This window comes from Pinus tabuliformis, chromosome 4_2 (genome assembly GCF_031772625.1).
Source record: "Pinus tabuliformis cultivar Carrire ecotype Pingquan chromosome 4_2, CPIR1, whole genome shotgun sequence".
In the NCBI taxonomy this organism is placed as follows: domain Eukaryota; kingdom Viridiplantae; phylum Streptophyta; class Pinopsida; order Pinales; family Pinaceae; genus Pinus; species Pinus tabuliformis.
The window spans coordinates 324,167,618-324,182,865 of record NC_142304.1 but is presented as its reverse complement, the minus strand read 5'-3'; positions in this window follow the sequence as shown (position 1 = coordinate 324,182,865).

Here is a 15,248-nt window from a genome sequence, read left to right as displayed (position 1 = left end):
TCTATCGTCGGTTGTGTTGGTGAAGTAGATCTTCGCATTGTACTCTGGAATGCAGTTGTTCCTAGTGTTGGATCTTTTCAACCTTTATGATCCATACACTAATATTTTCGAATCCATGCACAACCTGAAATTACAAATATGTGACCAATAAATGCTACGATACTTGTTTAATAATGAAAGTAAAAGATAAAACACATGTTCACCATTCACTGTTAAGGGAAAACTTTCATTTATAGATGAAATCCTGAAAAGCTATGAAAGGGGGCGACCCTCCTTCTAGCGCCTATTTTGTTTTTGGGGAATTTGTTCGCTGTGCCAACAAAGGGGAACTAACCCGATTGCAAACCCCAATTAGATCCACTTTCGTTTGGAGTGGATAATTTCAATGGGTTTCAAAGGATCCCGTAAACCGCTACAGGTGTTGAATGATTGCTTCTCGAAGGAAGACTTTAATTAGATCAACAAAAGTAACAAATAACCTATATGTAGCATGCACTATATATACTAATTCTACTTGCTTACGGTGATCCTAACTATTCTAACCTATCTTGCAAGAGCGTAATTAAAAGAGATTAAACATCATATATGAATTCCAAGTCCAAATGAATCAATTACTAGGTTCACCGATGAACAAGGTTATGTTTAAGATTAATTGCAATCTAATTACTCATAAAAGGAATACACATTCCATTTCATATAAATCAAACTTGCAACTAATGTTTAATATTGTTTCAAATAAGAGACAGCTCATGAATTGACCATGTTAACAAATTACATTCAAATAACAGAGACTAATCATAAACTGGATACAATTACTGTGTGTTACCGGGATAAGTGTCTATTCAGAACGACTCTATCCCACTAAGGTGTGACAGTGACCTTAGAAACAAACAGAGAAAACTACTTTTGTATTCTTCTTTATGAACTATAAATCAAGAGGAATAGGATGAACCAACCTGTGTCTTGCGCTAGTCCTTTGATCCAATCTCTCTCTTCTTTGACAGCTTCCAGCTACCTGCTTCCTTACTTGCCCAGCTTCACCAAGTTCCTGTAAGATCACAGAAGAAGGAAACTACACAAAGACATGGATTTATATTCATAAATAGCTTAGGATCAGATTTAAGCTAAACATACAAATGTAACAAGCATTAATGATACACAAGCATGTAGGAGAAACTCAAATAGTTTTATTGATATAACAAGAAGATCCAGGAGGAGTTACAACCGATGATTCCTGATCCAACATCAACCTCCTAGTAGAGAAGCCCCTCTTCACCTCCAACAAAGCATAAATCACCCAATACTCTGATATCTATCTCAAAACCAACAACAATTCTTTGCAATGTACAAAATTCCAGCCTCTGGATCTCTTGGATGAGGGATCCATATATAGATGTATGCAAGGAGGATGAGTTAGTTCATGAATTGATTAGTGGCTTCTCTCTGTCAGTTCTTGCTTCCACTTGGAGACTGAGAGCCTCTTACTCATCCCTGGTCGAATTCAGTGAGTCAAGTGTCATTGGAGAAGATTCTGGAAGCTTCCATTGTCTCTCCACCTCGTGGAATGACTCTGCCACTTGTCATTTCCCGCTCAACGCACCCTGGTAGTGCATTTAGGTGTGTTGCAACGCACCTAGCTAGTGTATTTGGGTGCTATGCAACACAACTAGCCAGTGGAGCAGCTGAAATGATCCTGATTTGACTAGTTCTGAGCAGTTTTTGGTGGAGAACTTCTGGGAGAAGCTGTAATTTGTTGACCTTGTTCCTTTAGGAGTTAGAACAACACTTTTAGGGACTTAGGAGCCCTTGGTTTATGGACATTTCATGCTTAGAGCTGTAAGGCACAAAAATGTCTATAACAGTTGCCCCCTAAAGTATGAGGCCGTTTATCGGGTGAAATGCTTTATTAGGAGGATCTGAAGTTCTTTCAATGCTGGGAGGAGACCTGTAATAAGATACGATACAATACATTATCTTCATACTGTTTTCATGATCTAGCTGAGGCGGGCATTCCCATGCTCAGCTTTATAAATTCATTTTCATGTACATAGGGCAGACAATCGTCTGATGGTAGACTGATGATTCTGATAGAGCCATCATCCTTTTGGTAGGATGATTATCTGTGCTGCAATGCTGTACATTTCAATGTCTTTATTTTCCTGAATATATATCGCAGCCCGGATGGATGAAACTAGATCCGGGGTCTTCAATCTCGTCCGATCTTCACTCGAAGTACAAGTCGATCCATGTGAGAAATGTTTTGAAGTCGAACATGGAAAGACATCGCTTGATTACCAGTCAATGATGTGAACTGTTAACAAGCGCGAGAGGAATCACTGATAATGATAATGACCCTCAAGGTACTGCAGTACAATTCACGTGGTGTGAATAAAGGACTTGGCGTCGAACACCATGCAAAATCTTTCGGTCGAAGGTCATTGATGTATACCTGTCGCCGAAAGTGAGAAACTTGCCATTGAGGCATGCAAGCTTCAAAGTACTGAATGGGGTGTTCCTAGATCAACTTCTTGGATAATGAGCTGATGTCGACAAGAAGCGATCCATCAAAGGAGGGCCTTAATGAATCCCACATCAATGACACGGAACGGAGCAAATGATTTTGATGGAGGTGAAAACAATCTGATGATATATGGTTCAGGGTGGCGGTCATGAAAGAATGAAGTATGATGTATGGTAGTGGATGGGACATAGGTGACTTATCTGGATGACTTCTCTTGAACATTTCGGTGACACTTATGTGATGGATTGGTAGCATTTACCCCAAATGTGGATGGTATGGTGAGGCCATGGCGATGTGACCGGTGAATGAAACAACCCAACCCGACTCAGGCACGGAGTGGAAGTGTCATGTTCAAGAGCGACTTGCTACCAATAAAGTTTCTTTGAGTTTTCTTCCCAATTTTTCCCCAGTCATTGCTGACCAGTACCTATTTATTTTTGTCAAGCTTGAGGAGGATGACATATGCTTGTTCTATAATTTTCCCTTCGGGCAAACCATCGCTATGTTTTAACGAGCCTAGCGATAGTGAAACTCATTCTCGTCTAAAGACAAGTTTGTCGCTATTAATCTTTTTAACGAGTATAACGACAAAGATAACTCGGTCCTTTTCATTTTTAGAGAGTCTGAAAAGGTACGTAAAGGTAACTCCGAAATTCCTTTTTCGTTATCTAATCCCTTAAGTTCGAAAAAGTATAAAACAATACAGAAGGGATGAATTTTCGATCGTTTTAACGAGCCGAACAAAACAAGCGCTCGATCTTTTTGTGCAATAATCCCTCAGGTCCAAAAAGATTAAAATCTAGAGGAGGGATAGCACTTCCGGTCGCTTTAACGAGCTGGAAGGCCAAAACTCGACAATCTTTTCATATTTTACGAGTCAGTTGAGAAGAGCTTAAAGAAGACTCATCTTTTGAGGAACGAGTGATAAAATGGGTAGCAGCTGATTCCAGGTAAGGTTTGGAATTTTCCAATCACGGCAGTGTCACAAGGATGGCTAGTGAAATCACTCTTCGTAGTTGTTCCTCAAAATGGGTAAACAATCAAATGGAGGTGAATGATCGGCCAATGGAAAAGTGGAGGTGACGGTGCAAACACGACCAAGGCTTTAATGGCTGAAATGTTTCATTCACGGTGGTTATTTACCGGGGGATAGTTCATTTTTTAACGAGCTTAAACGCGGGTGGAAACATTTGCTCGGTCTTATGTTTATTTTTTAACGCACTTGAACTATGTGCTAAAACTGCTCGATTAATCCAGTCATATGATAAGAATGTCTCATATAAAAACGACAACTTTTAGATTTTTGCCCCACATCCTTTCTTTATGCAAGTTTGGTGACAACTAATCCTACGAGTTTAAAGGGTTAGAGGTCCTAAAAATTAAAAAAAATAAATAGCCGCCCCTCGCTTGCATGCCAAAAGGTTTGCATGCCCCCAAGTATAAAGAAGAGTTTCAAAGTTACCCCTCAATTTACAGACAAAACATTTGTTCTATCAGGAGAGGCCTACCTCTTACAGGTTACCCAAAGATTGTTCTATTCACACAGCAAATAAAACACTTCTTCGGCGATGTCTACCGAGATAAACAAAGGTGAGTGACGACGTCCGTCAACTCACATAACTTTGACAAGAGAATCTCATTCTAGAATAACCCCTCTTCCACCGATGGACGGGGTACAGACTAGTCATATTCTCCCGCGGAAACCTACCCTATACCCAAAGTTTTCCTGCCGAAGCAGACCAGGACGCATGCCCCCTGGGTTTCAGTCATATACCTCCGAATTACTCACGCTCATCGGGAGGACAGACTGGGGATCGAGACATTTCTTGCGTGAAGAGACCATTCAGGGATGGTATATGACTATTTGCTATGCGTGATCCGGGAAATGAAAGCTGGTCCACGAGCTTGACCACTCTTCCTTCGTGCGGAAAACACATTACTCTAAAGAGTGGGGAGACGATGGCTCCCATGCAATAAATATAGTCTCGTCCAAGGAGTAGGTTATAATCCAAGGGTCCTTGAACTACCATGACATTCATGTGAACTATCTTCCCTCTCAATGTTATGGGCACATCGGGAAGGATCCCTAAAGGTCGACTGGTTCCTTTATCAAAGCCTGTTAGATTTCTCATCTCAGGCAAAAGCGATGGCGAACCAAGTGCTTTCCAAGCAATAGAGGAAAGCATACTCACAGAAGCCCCCTCATCTATGATGGTACCAGCCATGACCATTCTATATATTTGAACGATAATTTGGAATGGTACACTTGCTGGTAGGCGGGGTCTGCCTAGTTGATTCCAGTCGAAGGAGACAACTAGGTTGCTTGGAGGTGGGACCGAGTAGACAGTCGGGTATGGCTCTGATGAACTTCCTTCCTGCGGTAAAGGAACGGGTGGATTGCCCCCATGTTCATTGGAGTCTGTGTTGATGAAGAGAATTTGGATGGTGTCATCCTTGTTCTCTTCAGTGACTGTATCATCCGAAGATAAAACCTCTGAAGGCAAGACCGGGTCAACCGCCGCCTCGACCTTTTTACTTTCGTCTGGTATGGATTCAGTTGGTTTATCCTCAATGATAGATGCTTCAGTCGACCACTTGAGCGGGCCAGCTGGATTCTCAACTAGTGACGGACTCGGCAAGAGTTTTTTATATCCACGAGGAAGTCGTAACGGTGAAACCGGACGATCATCCAAAACTCTTTTAGCTTCGTCTAAGAAGGGACAACGGTGGAGGGCATGGTCGCCTTCGCACAGTTTACAAGGAAATCTAGCTTTCCCTTTTTGTCCTGGGGCTTCACTTTCACTAGTTGACGGTGTGTTTTCAACATGATCACTAGAGGTTGATGACACCAGATTGTGCAAACGAGGAGACCAGTCCCTTAGTATCCGGGGGATGCAAGGACAATCTCTGTGAAAGTGGTCTCCTTTGCAAATGACACATGGTGATTTAGGCCTGGTCGGTGCAGTGTGTGGATTTTCATTAGACGACACTCATTTTCCCCCATTCGCCTTTGGCTCCTTCTTCTTTTCCTCTTTCTTCTTCTTTCCTTTCTTCTCCTTAGGAACTTGGCTTTTATTTTTACCAATCCCATCAAGCGAAGAGGAAGGAGGAGAGGAAGAATTAGAGGAAGTAGAAGGCTGGTGGGTAACTCTGGACTCGTCTAATTGCTGATTCGATTGTTCAGGAATAGTGGTGTTCTGAATGACATTGGTTGAGAAGAGCCATACTGGCAAGCCAATTGTCAGTCCTAGAAGCGACAATGTGGCCATATGGGGCGCACCAACATCTCCCCAAGAGGAGAAGGAACTAGGATTTCCACCAAGGGGAATTCCTTGGTTGGTAGGCTCCATTTTCTCAACCCGAAGATCAACGTAGGAAAAGGGTATGAATATTCTGTTTAAAATAAATTTTAACACGCTTTGACACAACTTGTTTTTTCAGTTTTTAAGAGTCGAGAAAAAACAAAAGATGACTCTAGTCTCCTTCAATTTTTAATGAGCCTGAAGTGACAAGTGCTCAGATGGACCTTTTCCGTTAAGGAGTCTGAAAAGGAACGAAAGGGACTGCTCTGGAGGTCTAGGTAGAGGGAGTACCAAACCAATCGCAAAACTGCAGAATACTTTTTACGGTACGGCAGTTGATCTTCCCGAATGTTGTGTTCGGTGCATTGCAATCAGTAGGGCGGCCGACACGGCTTCCTATGGATAAAGGTTTTATGCCTATAGGGGTCTCCCAATATATACTCGACGGTACGTGGGAGCACAAGTCCGTACTGGCACTTATCGTCTCAAAGTGGAGGAATCACCCAACCATCAGTGAGGACAACAGTTACCAGGCTTTACGACGCCGGAATACGTCTCTAGCCTAGACCTCTAAATGTTGTGCGTTAAGTTACAAAGCGTTGTTAAGTTCATTCAATTTATTTTAGGTTGATCTTTCTTATGAAGTTTTCCTTTTGGGATCACCACGAGATGTATATGTAATTCCTAAAATGCAATCTAAAGATGATAAACAAACTTTTATCTCTTTTCAGCAATGAAAATCCTAGCTACTAAGGGAAAAGAAAGACACAATCTTTTGGCAAAGAGCAAAGAGCACACTGTAAATGCACTTTTCCTAAATCAAGCCAAACAGACTGCCAATATGCAAATGCACATGCATGTGTTTTGTTTTTCACTTTCTTAATATTGATGCCTAAAAAGAAAGTTGTTGTACAAATCTGAATTTGCTTTCAAGTGACAAACACAAACAAGCTTCTTTTCGAAATCAAAAGGTAGAGATGATTACGACACTTTATGATTTTGAAGTAAATACTCATTTTGACACTAGAAATTGACAAATTCAAGCCAAAGGTAAAATTAAAAGCATAATTGACTATCCACAACAAATAAACTTTCTCCTATGATCAAAATCGACACTTGCAACAGATCTAAATCAAAGGACGACAGTACGATTATTATACTTTTGCAATGGAAAACTGTAAATGACGTAACAAACACACAAAAAAAATCTACAGTTTCTTTTATACAACTGAGGTGGAATTATAGCAAAGAAAAGGGGTTTTTAAACAGACACACACATTGATCACAGGCTGCAAAAATCAGAGACAAAACTGTAAAAAATGAAGCAAAGAACCTCAACTGCACAAGGCTAGGCTGATCAGCGCACCTGTTACACAGAGAAACTGGATTGCAACGCAGGTTGCTCTCTCGGGAACTGCGCTGAAATGCAGGAACTCTTCATAGTACCTGCGCTAGGGCAGAAACGAGAATTCTATCCGGGTTCTGGGTCACGGTTTGCAGTTTAATCTATGGTTTTTGGCCGAGTAAAAGCAATCAGTAATGCACAATTAGAGGGTAGATTTAAAGAAGGTCTAAGAGCTATCACAAAGGGCAATCAGATCATTTGTGAATCAGCTGTTCAAATCATAAACAGATCCAATGAATGGATTGAAGTAGAAGATGTCTACTTTGCATTTGTTAATGGCAAATGCGGTTCGATTCGCTACTTCTAAGTTTATGAAACAAACAACAAGAGAAACACAAACAAACCAACTAGACAATCGTCCCCAGCAGAGTCGCCATTTTGTTACCGGGATAAGTGTCTATTCAGAACGACTCTATCCCACTAAGGTGTGACAGTGACCTTACAAACAAACAGAGAAAACTACTTTTGTATTCTTCTTTATGAACTATAAATAAAGAGGAATAGGATGAACCAACCTGTGTCTTGCACTAGTCCTTTGATCCAATCTCTCTCTTCTTTGACAGCTTCCAGCTACCTGCTTCCTTACTTGCCCAGCTTCACCAAGTTCCTGTAAGATCACAGAAGAAGGAAACTACACAGAGACATGGATTTATATTCATAAATAGCTTAGGATCAGATTTAAGCTAAACATACAAATGTAACAAGCATCAATGATACACAAGCATGTAGGAGAAACTCAAATAGTTTTATTGATATAACAAGAAGATCCAGGAGGAGTTACAACCGATGATTCCTGATCCAGCATCAACCTCCTAGCAGAGAAGCCCCTCTTCACCTCCAAAAAAGCATAAATCACCCAATACTTTGATATCTATCTCAAAACCAACAACAATTCTTTGCAATGTACAAAATTCCAGCCTCTGGATCTCTTGGATGAGGGATCCATATATAGATGTATGCAAGGAGGATGAGTCAGTTCATGAATTGATTAGTGGCTTCCCTCTGTCAGTTCTTGCTTCCACTTGGAGACTGAGAGCCTCTTACTCATCCCTGGTCGAATTCAGTGAGGCAAGTGTCATTGGAGAAGATTCTGGAAGCTTCCATTGTCTCTCCACCTCGTGGAATGACTCTGCCACTTGTCATTTCCCGCTCAACGCACCCTGGTAGTGCATTTAGGTGCGTTGCAACGCACCTAGCTAGTGTATTTGGGTGCTATGCAACGCAGCTAGCCAATGGAGCAACTGAGATGATCCTGATTTGACTAGTTCTGAGCAGTTTCTGGTGGAGAACTTCTGGGAGAAGCTGTAATTTGTTGACCTTGTTCCTTTAGGAGTTAGAACAACACTTTTAGGGACTTAGGAGCCCTTGGTTTATGGACATTTCATGCTTAGAGATGTAAGGCACAAAAATTTCTATAACACTGTGTATGAAAAGATCCATATCTCCTCATGCCAACAACAATGCTCTCATTCCAAACATGTAAAAAGAAAATTGCAAAAGGCTACCTCTTGACTGAAACAGTTCTCTTTATTAACATAATAAAATCAGACTGTTATGCCAAAAAAGTCCTTTCTCCATATTCAGAGGCAATACTTATACAAAAAGAGATCCGACTGCAGGTCTTCTACGACCTTTGGCCTTTCGAGTTCCTATCAAAATTAAATTTGAAATATATAGAATAAAAACGGTTGGTGAAACTGTTGACATATTCAAGCCATTGCTGATGGAGCCTTTTAATCTCTACGACCCTGGAACTCTCAGGTTGCCCAACCTTGGACCGAGCCGCTAAAACCAACTTCGCGACATTCTTCATGTCTCTTTGTATATTATCAAAGAATTCATCTAGCAGGGCAGATGATATCGCTGGTGCTACAATGTGAAGAGGCACATCTACGTGCTCAAAACTATCAATGCTCCGAACCTCCACATTAGACCTCTCTCAGATGCTTTAGATGAGCTCAATGTTATATTTCAGGGGACCTACCGATGCAAAGTCTTCAGGGAATTCTCCAATGTCCCTAGTCAATCACGAGCTCAAGGGTTTGCGACCAAATGGTCTGTGCCAGATCTCTTGCCTCTACGAGCATAGTTGACACATGGTCGCAACTCTGATCCTAGAAATCTATGATAACTTTATCCTTAAGCTTCTGCTCCCCTTTGATAGTTTGCAGCTCTGGAGGATAATTCTCATAAACCTTGGAATATCGCGCCACAGTCTTCAATTCCCCATTTGCTTATTGATGGATGGACCTCTACTTGTCATTCCCCTCTTCTAATTTCATAATCTGATGGTAATATCGCTACAGGGTCTCTAAGTTTTGTAAGAAGCAAACCCGAGCCTCCCTAAACTTCTCATTTGTGACTTGAGCTTCTTTAGTAAAAAAATGGAGGGCTCCCACAACAGCATTACTTCGCTCCTCCTCTCTGATCCTTTCCCTGGCTTCTCCTAGCTCCATGACATGAATATCCTTCAATGTGGCTATGCCATCTTGATGCTTCTGCATCAGCTCGTCGAACTCGCTTTTCTTCTCTTCTTCGAAGGCATCTATTCTTAACTACAAGGAAGACACCAGTCCGGACAATTTGTGAATTTCTTGAGCCATCATGCTCGAGGTGATCTGATTGGCCAGGGCCATGCCTGATAATAAGCGAGAAGTATCTACCCCAGCTCGAGCCATATCCTGTCTGAGATATTCCATCGAATTCTTTCCTCAGTACCCTCCACTATCATATTCTACTTCTCCACCACTTTTACCCTTTTCTTCCAGGGAGTGGTTTCAATGATCGCAAGCTTTCGCTTGTCGAATTTGTAGTTGCTTAGGAAAACCACTTCCTCCTCTGAAGTGAGCCTAGAAGGCCACTTCATGAGTAGGTCAGAGAATAAGTCTAGCGGTCCTGACTCCTAGAGATCTCTGGATGGGTCACTGTCCCAGGACAGGCTTGTGTCCTTCCGCTGGCGATTTTCTTGCTCCTTTCCGGAGAAATCCCCTCTCGGATTGTTGTCTTTCAGATTCTTGGGCTCCAGAGGACCCATAAGGTATTTATTCTTCTCTTGGTCCTCTCCTGCAAAAATGATTAACATTAGCTATAATCATGAAAGATATGAAAGCAATGCCCAAAAACAAACCTTACCTTAATCAAAACTTTCAAAAGGAGAAAGACTCTGTAACCAGGAACTCTGTGAATCCTTCAGACTCTAAATCTCAAGAGAGTGTGATAATCCTTACTTAGACATGAAAAAATGATGGCTCCAAACTTGCTAGGCGATGTTTTAAGGGAAACTTGCGATTAAATGCGAAACGGCCAGCCACATAGTGAAATGATTAAAATCTTTCAATGCGATGGGAACACACCTCCTTCAGATTTGGTTTCATTTATACACATTCGAAACCATAAACTGAGAGTCCCCAATAAATTTCCTCGAAATTTGGAACTCTATCATCCAGGGAAGCAATCACACGACAACAAACAGAGTTAGGCGGGATTGTCAACATTTATACTCACAACTTTGGAGTCTGGAACTCCAGAATCAAAGATCTCCGGAAAACTACGAAATGCACCATGTGCTGGATTTTCTCTTGGACTCCTACTAACTTAGGAAAAGCTTTGACGCTGGACAAGATTCAACCTTCAGGACCCTTTGGGTTAATCCCATGGATTATATTATCAAGCACTTCATGACATTCTTCAGGCCTACAAAATCAAAGTTTCCATTTTAACCTCAAAACACATTGCCGCCATAATCATTAAAACCATTATAATCATTCAACTTTTAAAACATAATTCCATCCGACAAATCCAATTATCATTCAAAGGAACAAAGGATCAAACTTCTTAGGGGACCCATTTAATTTTCCCTAGATCAAAATTTAACAGGGTGGTGGTTGTGGCCACAACAAGGTGGTGGGTATGAGAGAACTTACTCATGGAGGTTATTTTGGATGGTTGCTGGAAAATTTGCTAATTTCTTCGAGACATGGCCTAATACCCCTCACTAGAAATATCCTTTCATACCTTCACTACTTTTGTTCCTATGGCTTGATACCCCATTGTCATAAAAATTTCAGAAGAGCTAATGAATTCTAAGTGTAAGGAAACTATGTCTTTTGGGATTTCATCTGCAAAACCCCCACATAAAAAACTTGGATTGTCTCAAACATGAAAGCATCACTAAAAGATAATTAACCCTTTTTTATATATGATACATTAGTTTGCATGATTTATATCCCCTCATCATTCACACACCACTTTAAGCACCATAACATACCACTTAGCACCCTGTCACTCTAGACACCTTTAAAGATTCCCACCTTTTATAGGAGGATTTCCAAGACTTGTAACCTTTCCTACTCAACCTTCACCTCAGAGATCACCACTTGATAAATATCTATTAGTCTCTTCCATCCCTAGTTCCACTTTTCTAGGAACCTCATTACCTCAAAGTAGTCCTTCATCTCACACAAGTTACATAAATATGTCCATCCCTACACATAACCTTCCATTTTTTGCTTCAATGAATCTCCTTGATATTTTGAAGTTAAAAAATGACCCCATAACTCACGATGCTACATGGTAGGCCATTCCTATCAAATTGACTTAATACACACCAAACATTGAAGGTAAGCCTTAGGAAGATCTTATAAACCACGTGATGACCTTTCATCTATGGTATTGTTCAAATAAAATCATAATGAATCAGTTCAATTGAGGCTCTTCATGACACACTCTCATTGGCCCCTTAGCTAAATGGTATATCAGTGAGAAGGTGGGATCCCACAATGCATTTAAATCCCTAGCCAAGTCATTTCTCACTTATTTCCAATTCCCTATTTGTCATGACATATGGTTAGAATTATTTCCATAGTTTTGACAAGCACATTCCACTCACATTGCAAGCCATATCCATGCGTGACACATATGTCAAAACATATGCAAAATTGAAGTTACCAAAGAAATTCTCTTATATTATTTGCTTAAGTCCCTCTTTCTTGTGATAGCAAAGGACATTTCCACTACCATGCCAAAGAATGAGGAAGAAGACATAACCAAAGGTCAACAATTTGAGCTCATTTATGCACAATTAGGGTATCTTTATATAGTAATCTCAGATGCTCCATGACATCAACCTTTCAAAAAAGAAAAAAAGGAGGCATTAAATGAAACTAATGGTCTAATTGGGTGGTTATGCAACCATATCATAAAATAGAAGAAAATATCGATCAACAACTTCAAAATCAACCTCTTCGAGGGGGAAACCTCCTTTACATTACACAAATGTACAATTCTTGGATGATAAAATGACAAAACCTCCTTTATATATATAGGAGTCTAAGGGGTCACAATATAATCAAAGTCAACATAACAATATTAATATAAGGGCACAACAATAACCATAGTGGACTTCTATGGGGCACACTAATAAAAATATGGGACAATATGGGCATAACAATAATAATAAGGGCTACAATGAAAATAGTTATGGGGGAATCACTAGTATTATAGGGACCTAACATGCTCCTCTCCTTCAAAAAAGTGTTGTCCTCAATGTTTGAGTAGTTCTGGATGCTTTTGTATAAAATTCTCATCCTCCCATGTGGAATTTTTAGTGGGTAAGTTCTTCCACTTGATGAGATACTCTAAAATTGATCGATTTCGTAGCTGTCGAGTTCTTATTTCTGTGACTGCTTCAAGTTCCAATATGATTTTTCCTTCCTCATCAAGTTCTGGCAATATTTTTTGAACTAGGATCTTGTCACCTATAGCCTTCTTTAAGCATGAAACATGGAAAACTGGGTGCACTCAAGAAGATGCAAGAAGCTCCAATTTGTATGCCATAGTACCAATATTTTGCAACACCTTGTATGGACCATAATACTTTGGTGATAGTTTATTATCCTTCTTAGCTTGCTTGAGGGACATTTGTTTATATGGTTGTAGTCGTAGAAATACCCAATCACCTACATCAAAACTTCTTTTGCTGCGATGCTGATATGCCTGCTGTTTCATTCTATTTTGTGCTAAAGTGAGGTTATCCTATAAGAGTTGGATAACTTGTTGTTGATGCTCGATGTGATCTTCCACTGCTTGAACCTTAGAATTTTCTCTTAAATATGATGTGATGGACAATGGATGATATCCATAAAGTGCCATAACTGGGGTCATTTTTGCTATAGTATGGAAGGAAGTATTATACCACCATTCAACCAGACGCAACCATTTGACCCATTGTGTTTTTTTATCAGATACAAAGCAACGAAGATATTCTTCCAAACATTTGTTTACTATCTCAATTTTCCCATCAGATTGAGGATGGTGAGATGAGGTATGAGCTAACTAGGTACTTGAACAAGAAAATAATTCTGTCCAAAAATTTCTAGTGAAAATGGGATCTCTGTCGCTTACAATAATATTTGGTTTTCCATGTAGCTTTTGAATTGTTTCCATAAATGCAGTAGCAACTGTACTAGCTTTAAATGGATGATATAATTCACAAAAGTGTGCATACTTGGTAAGTCTTTCAACTACGACCATGATGAGACTCTTTTTTTTGGACTTGGGTAAACCTGTGATAAAATCCATTGAAACCTCCTCCCAACGTTGACTTGGAATTGATAAAGGTTTTAATAAACCTAGGGTCTTAATTGTTTCAAATTTATTTTGTTGGTAAACCAAACATTCTGCCACCAACTTTTGAATATCATATTTAAGGCCATTCGAAAAAAATTCCTTCTTAACCCTGTGGTAAGTTTTTAAAAATCCTGGGTGCCCTCCTAAGGGAGAGGCGTGCAATTCCATAAGAATATTTTGTTTGAGTTGGGAATTATTACAGAGGTATAAGCAATCTTTGTACCATAACAAATCATTTTTCCAACTAAATATATCAGAATAATTGAGATTTTGTTGTAGCTTTTGAATGAGTGCCCACACTTATTCATCATTCTTCCATTCATCCCTTGCTTCGTTTATCAAATTTGGTTGGATAATAGAAATGACACAAAGCAATGATTACACATCCTCATTCTTTCTTGAGAGTGCATGTGCAACAACATTTTTCTTCCCTTTTTTGTAGATGATTACAAAGTCATAACCTAACATCTTTGTGACCCATTTTTCTACTCTTCTGAAGATAATCTTTGTCCTAAAAAATTATTTAATACTATCATGATCTATTTTTACCTTGAAGTGTCTTCCCATTAAGTAGGGTCACCATTTCTTAAGTCCATGTAGTATTTACAACATTTCCTTCTCATAATAGCTTTGTGTAAATACTTTCCCTTGATTAGATGACTTTCGAAAGCAATGGGTCTTTCGTCTTGCATTAAAACAACACCAATTCCATTTTCGGAGGCATCACATTCCACAATAAATGTTTTTGTGGAGTCTAACGTAACTAAGACCGGTGCTTGGTACATTGCCTCTTTAAGATATTCAAAGGCCTTCGTTTCTTCTGGAGTCCATGAAAATTAATCTTTCTTCAATAATATTGTTAGAGGTGCTTCTATTCTCCCATAATTCCTAACAAACTTGCAATAATACCATGTCAACCCGATAAATCCTCGTAAATGATTTATGGAGGTGGGGATTTTCCTTCCTTAATGGATTTAATTTTTCTAGCGTCCACCTTAACACCTTCATGAGATACAATATGACCCAAATATTCCACCTCTTGTACTCCAAAGAAACATTTGGAGCTTTTTGCATATAATTGTTTTTCCTCCAATAGTTTGAGCACCCTGTCAACATGTTGAACATCATCCTTCCAAGACATGTTGTAGATTAGTATATCATCAAAAAATACCGACACAAATTTTCTAAGGAAGGGTTTGAAAATGGAATTCATCAAACCTTGAAATGTAGAAAGTGCATTGGTAAGGTCAAAAGGCATGACAAAAAATTCATAATGACCCTCATGAGTTGTAAATGTTGTTTTCAGAATGTCTTCAGTCTTCATTCTGATTTGATGATATCCTGAATGAAGATACAACTTGGTGAAGTAAATTGATCCATGCAATTCATCCAA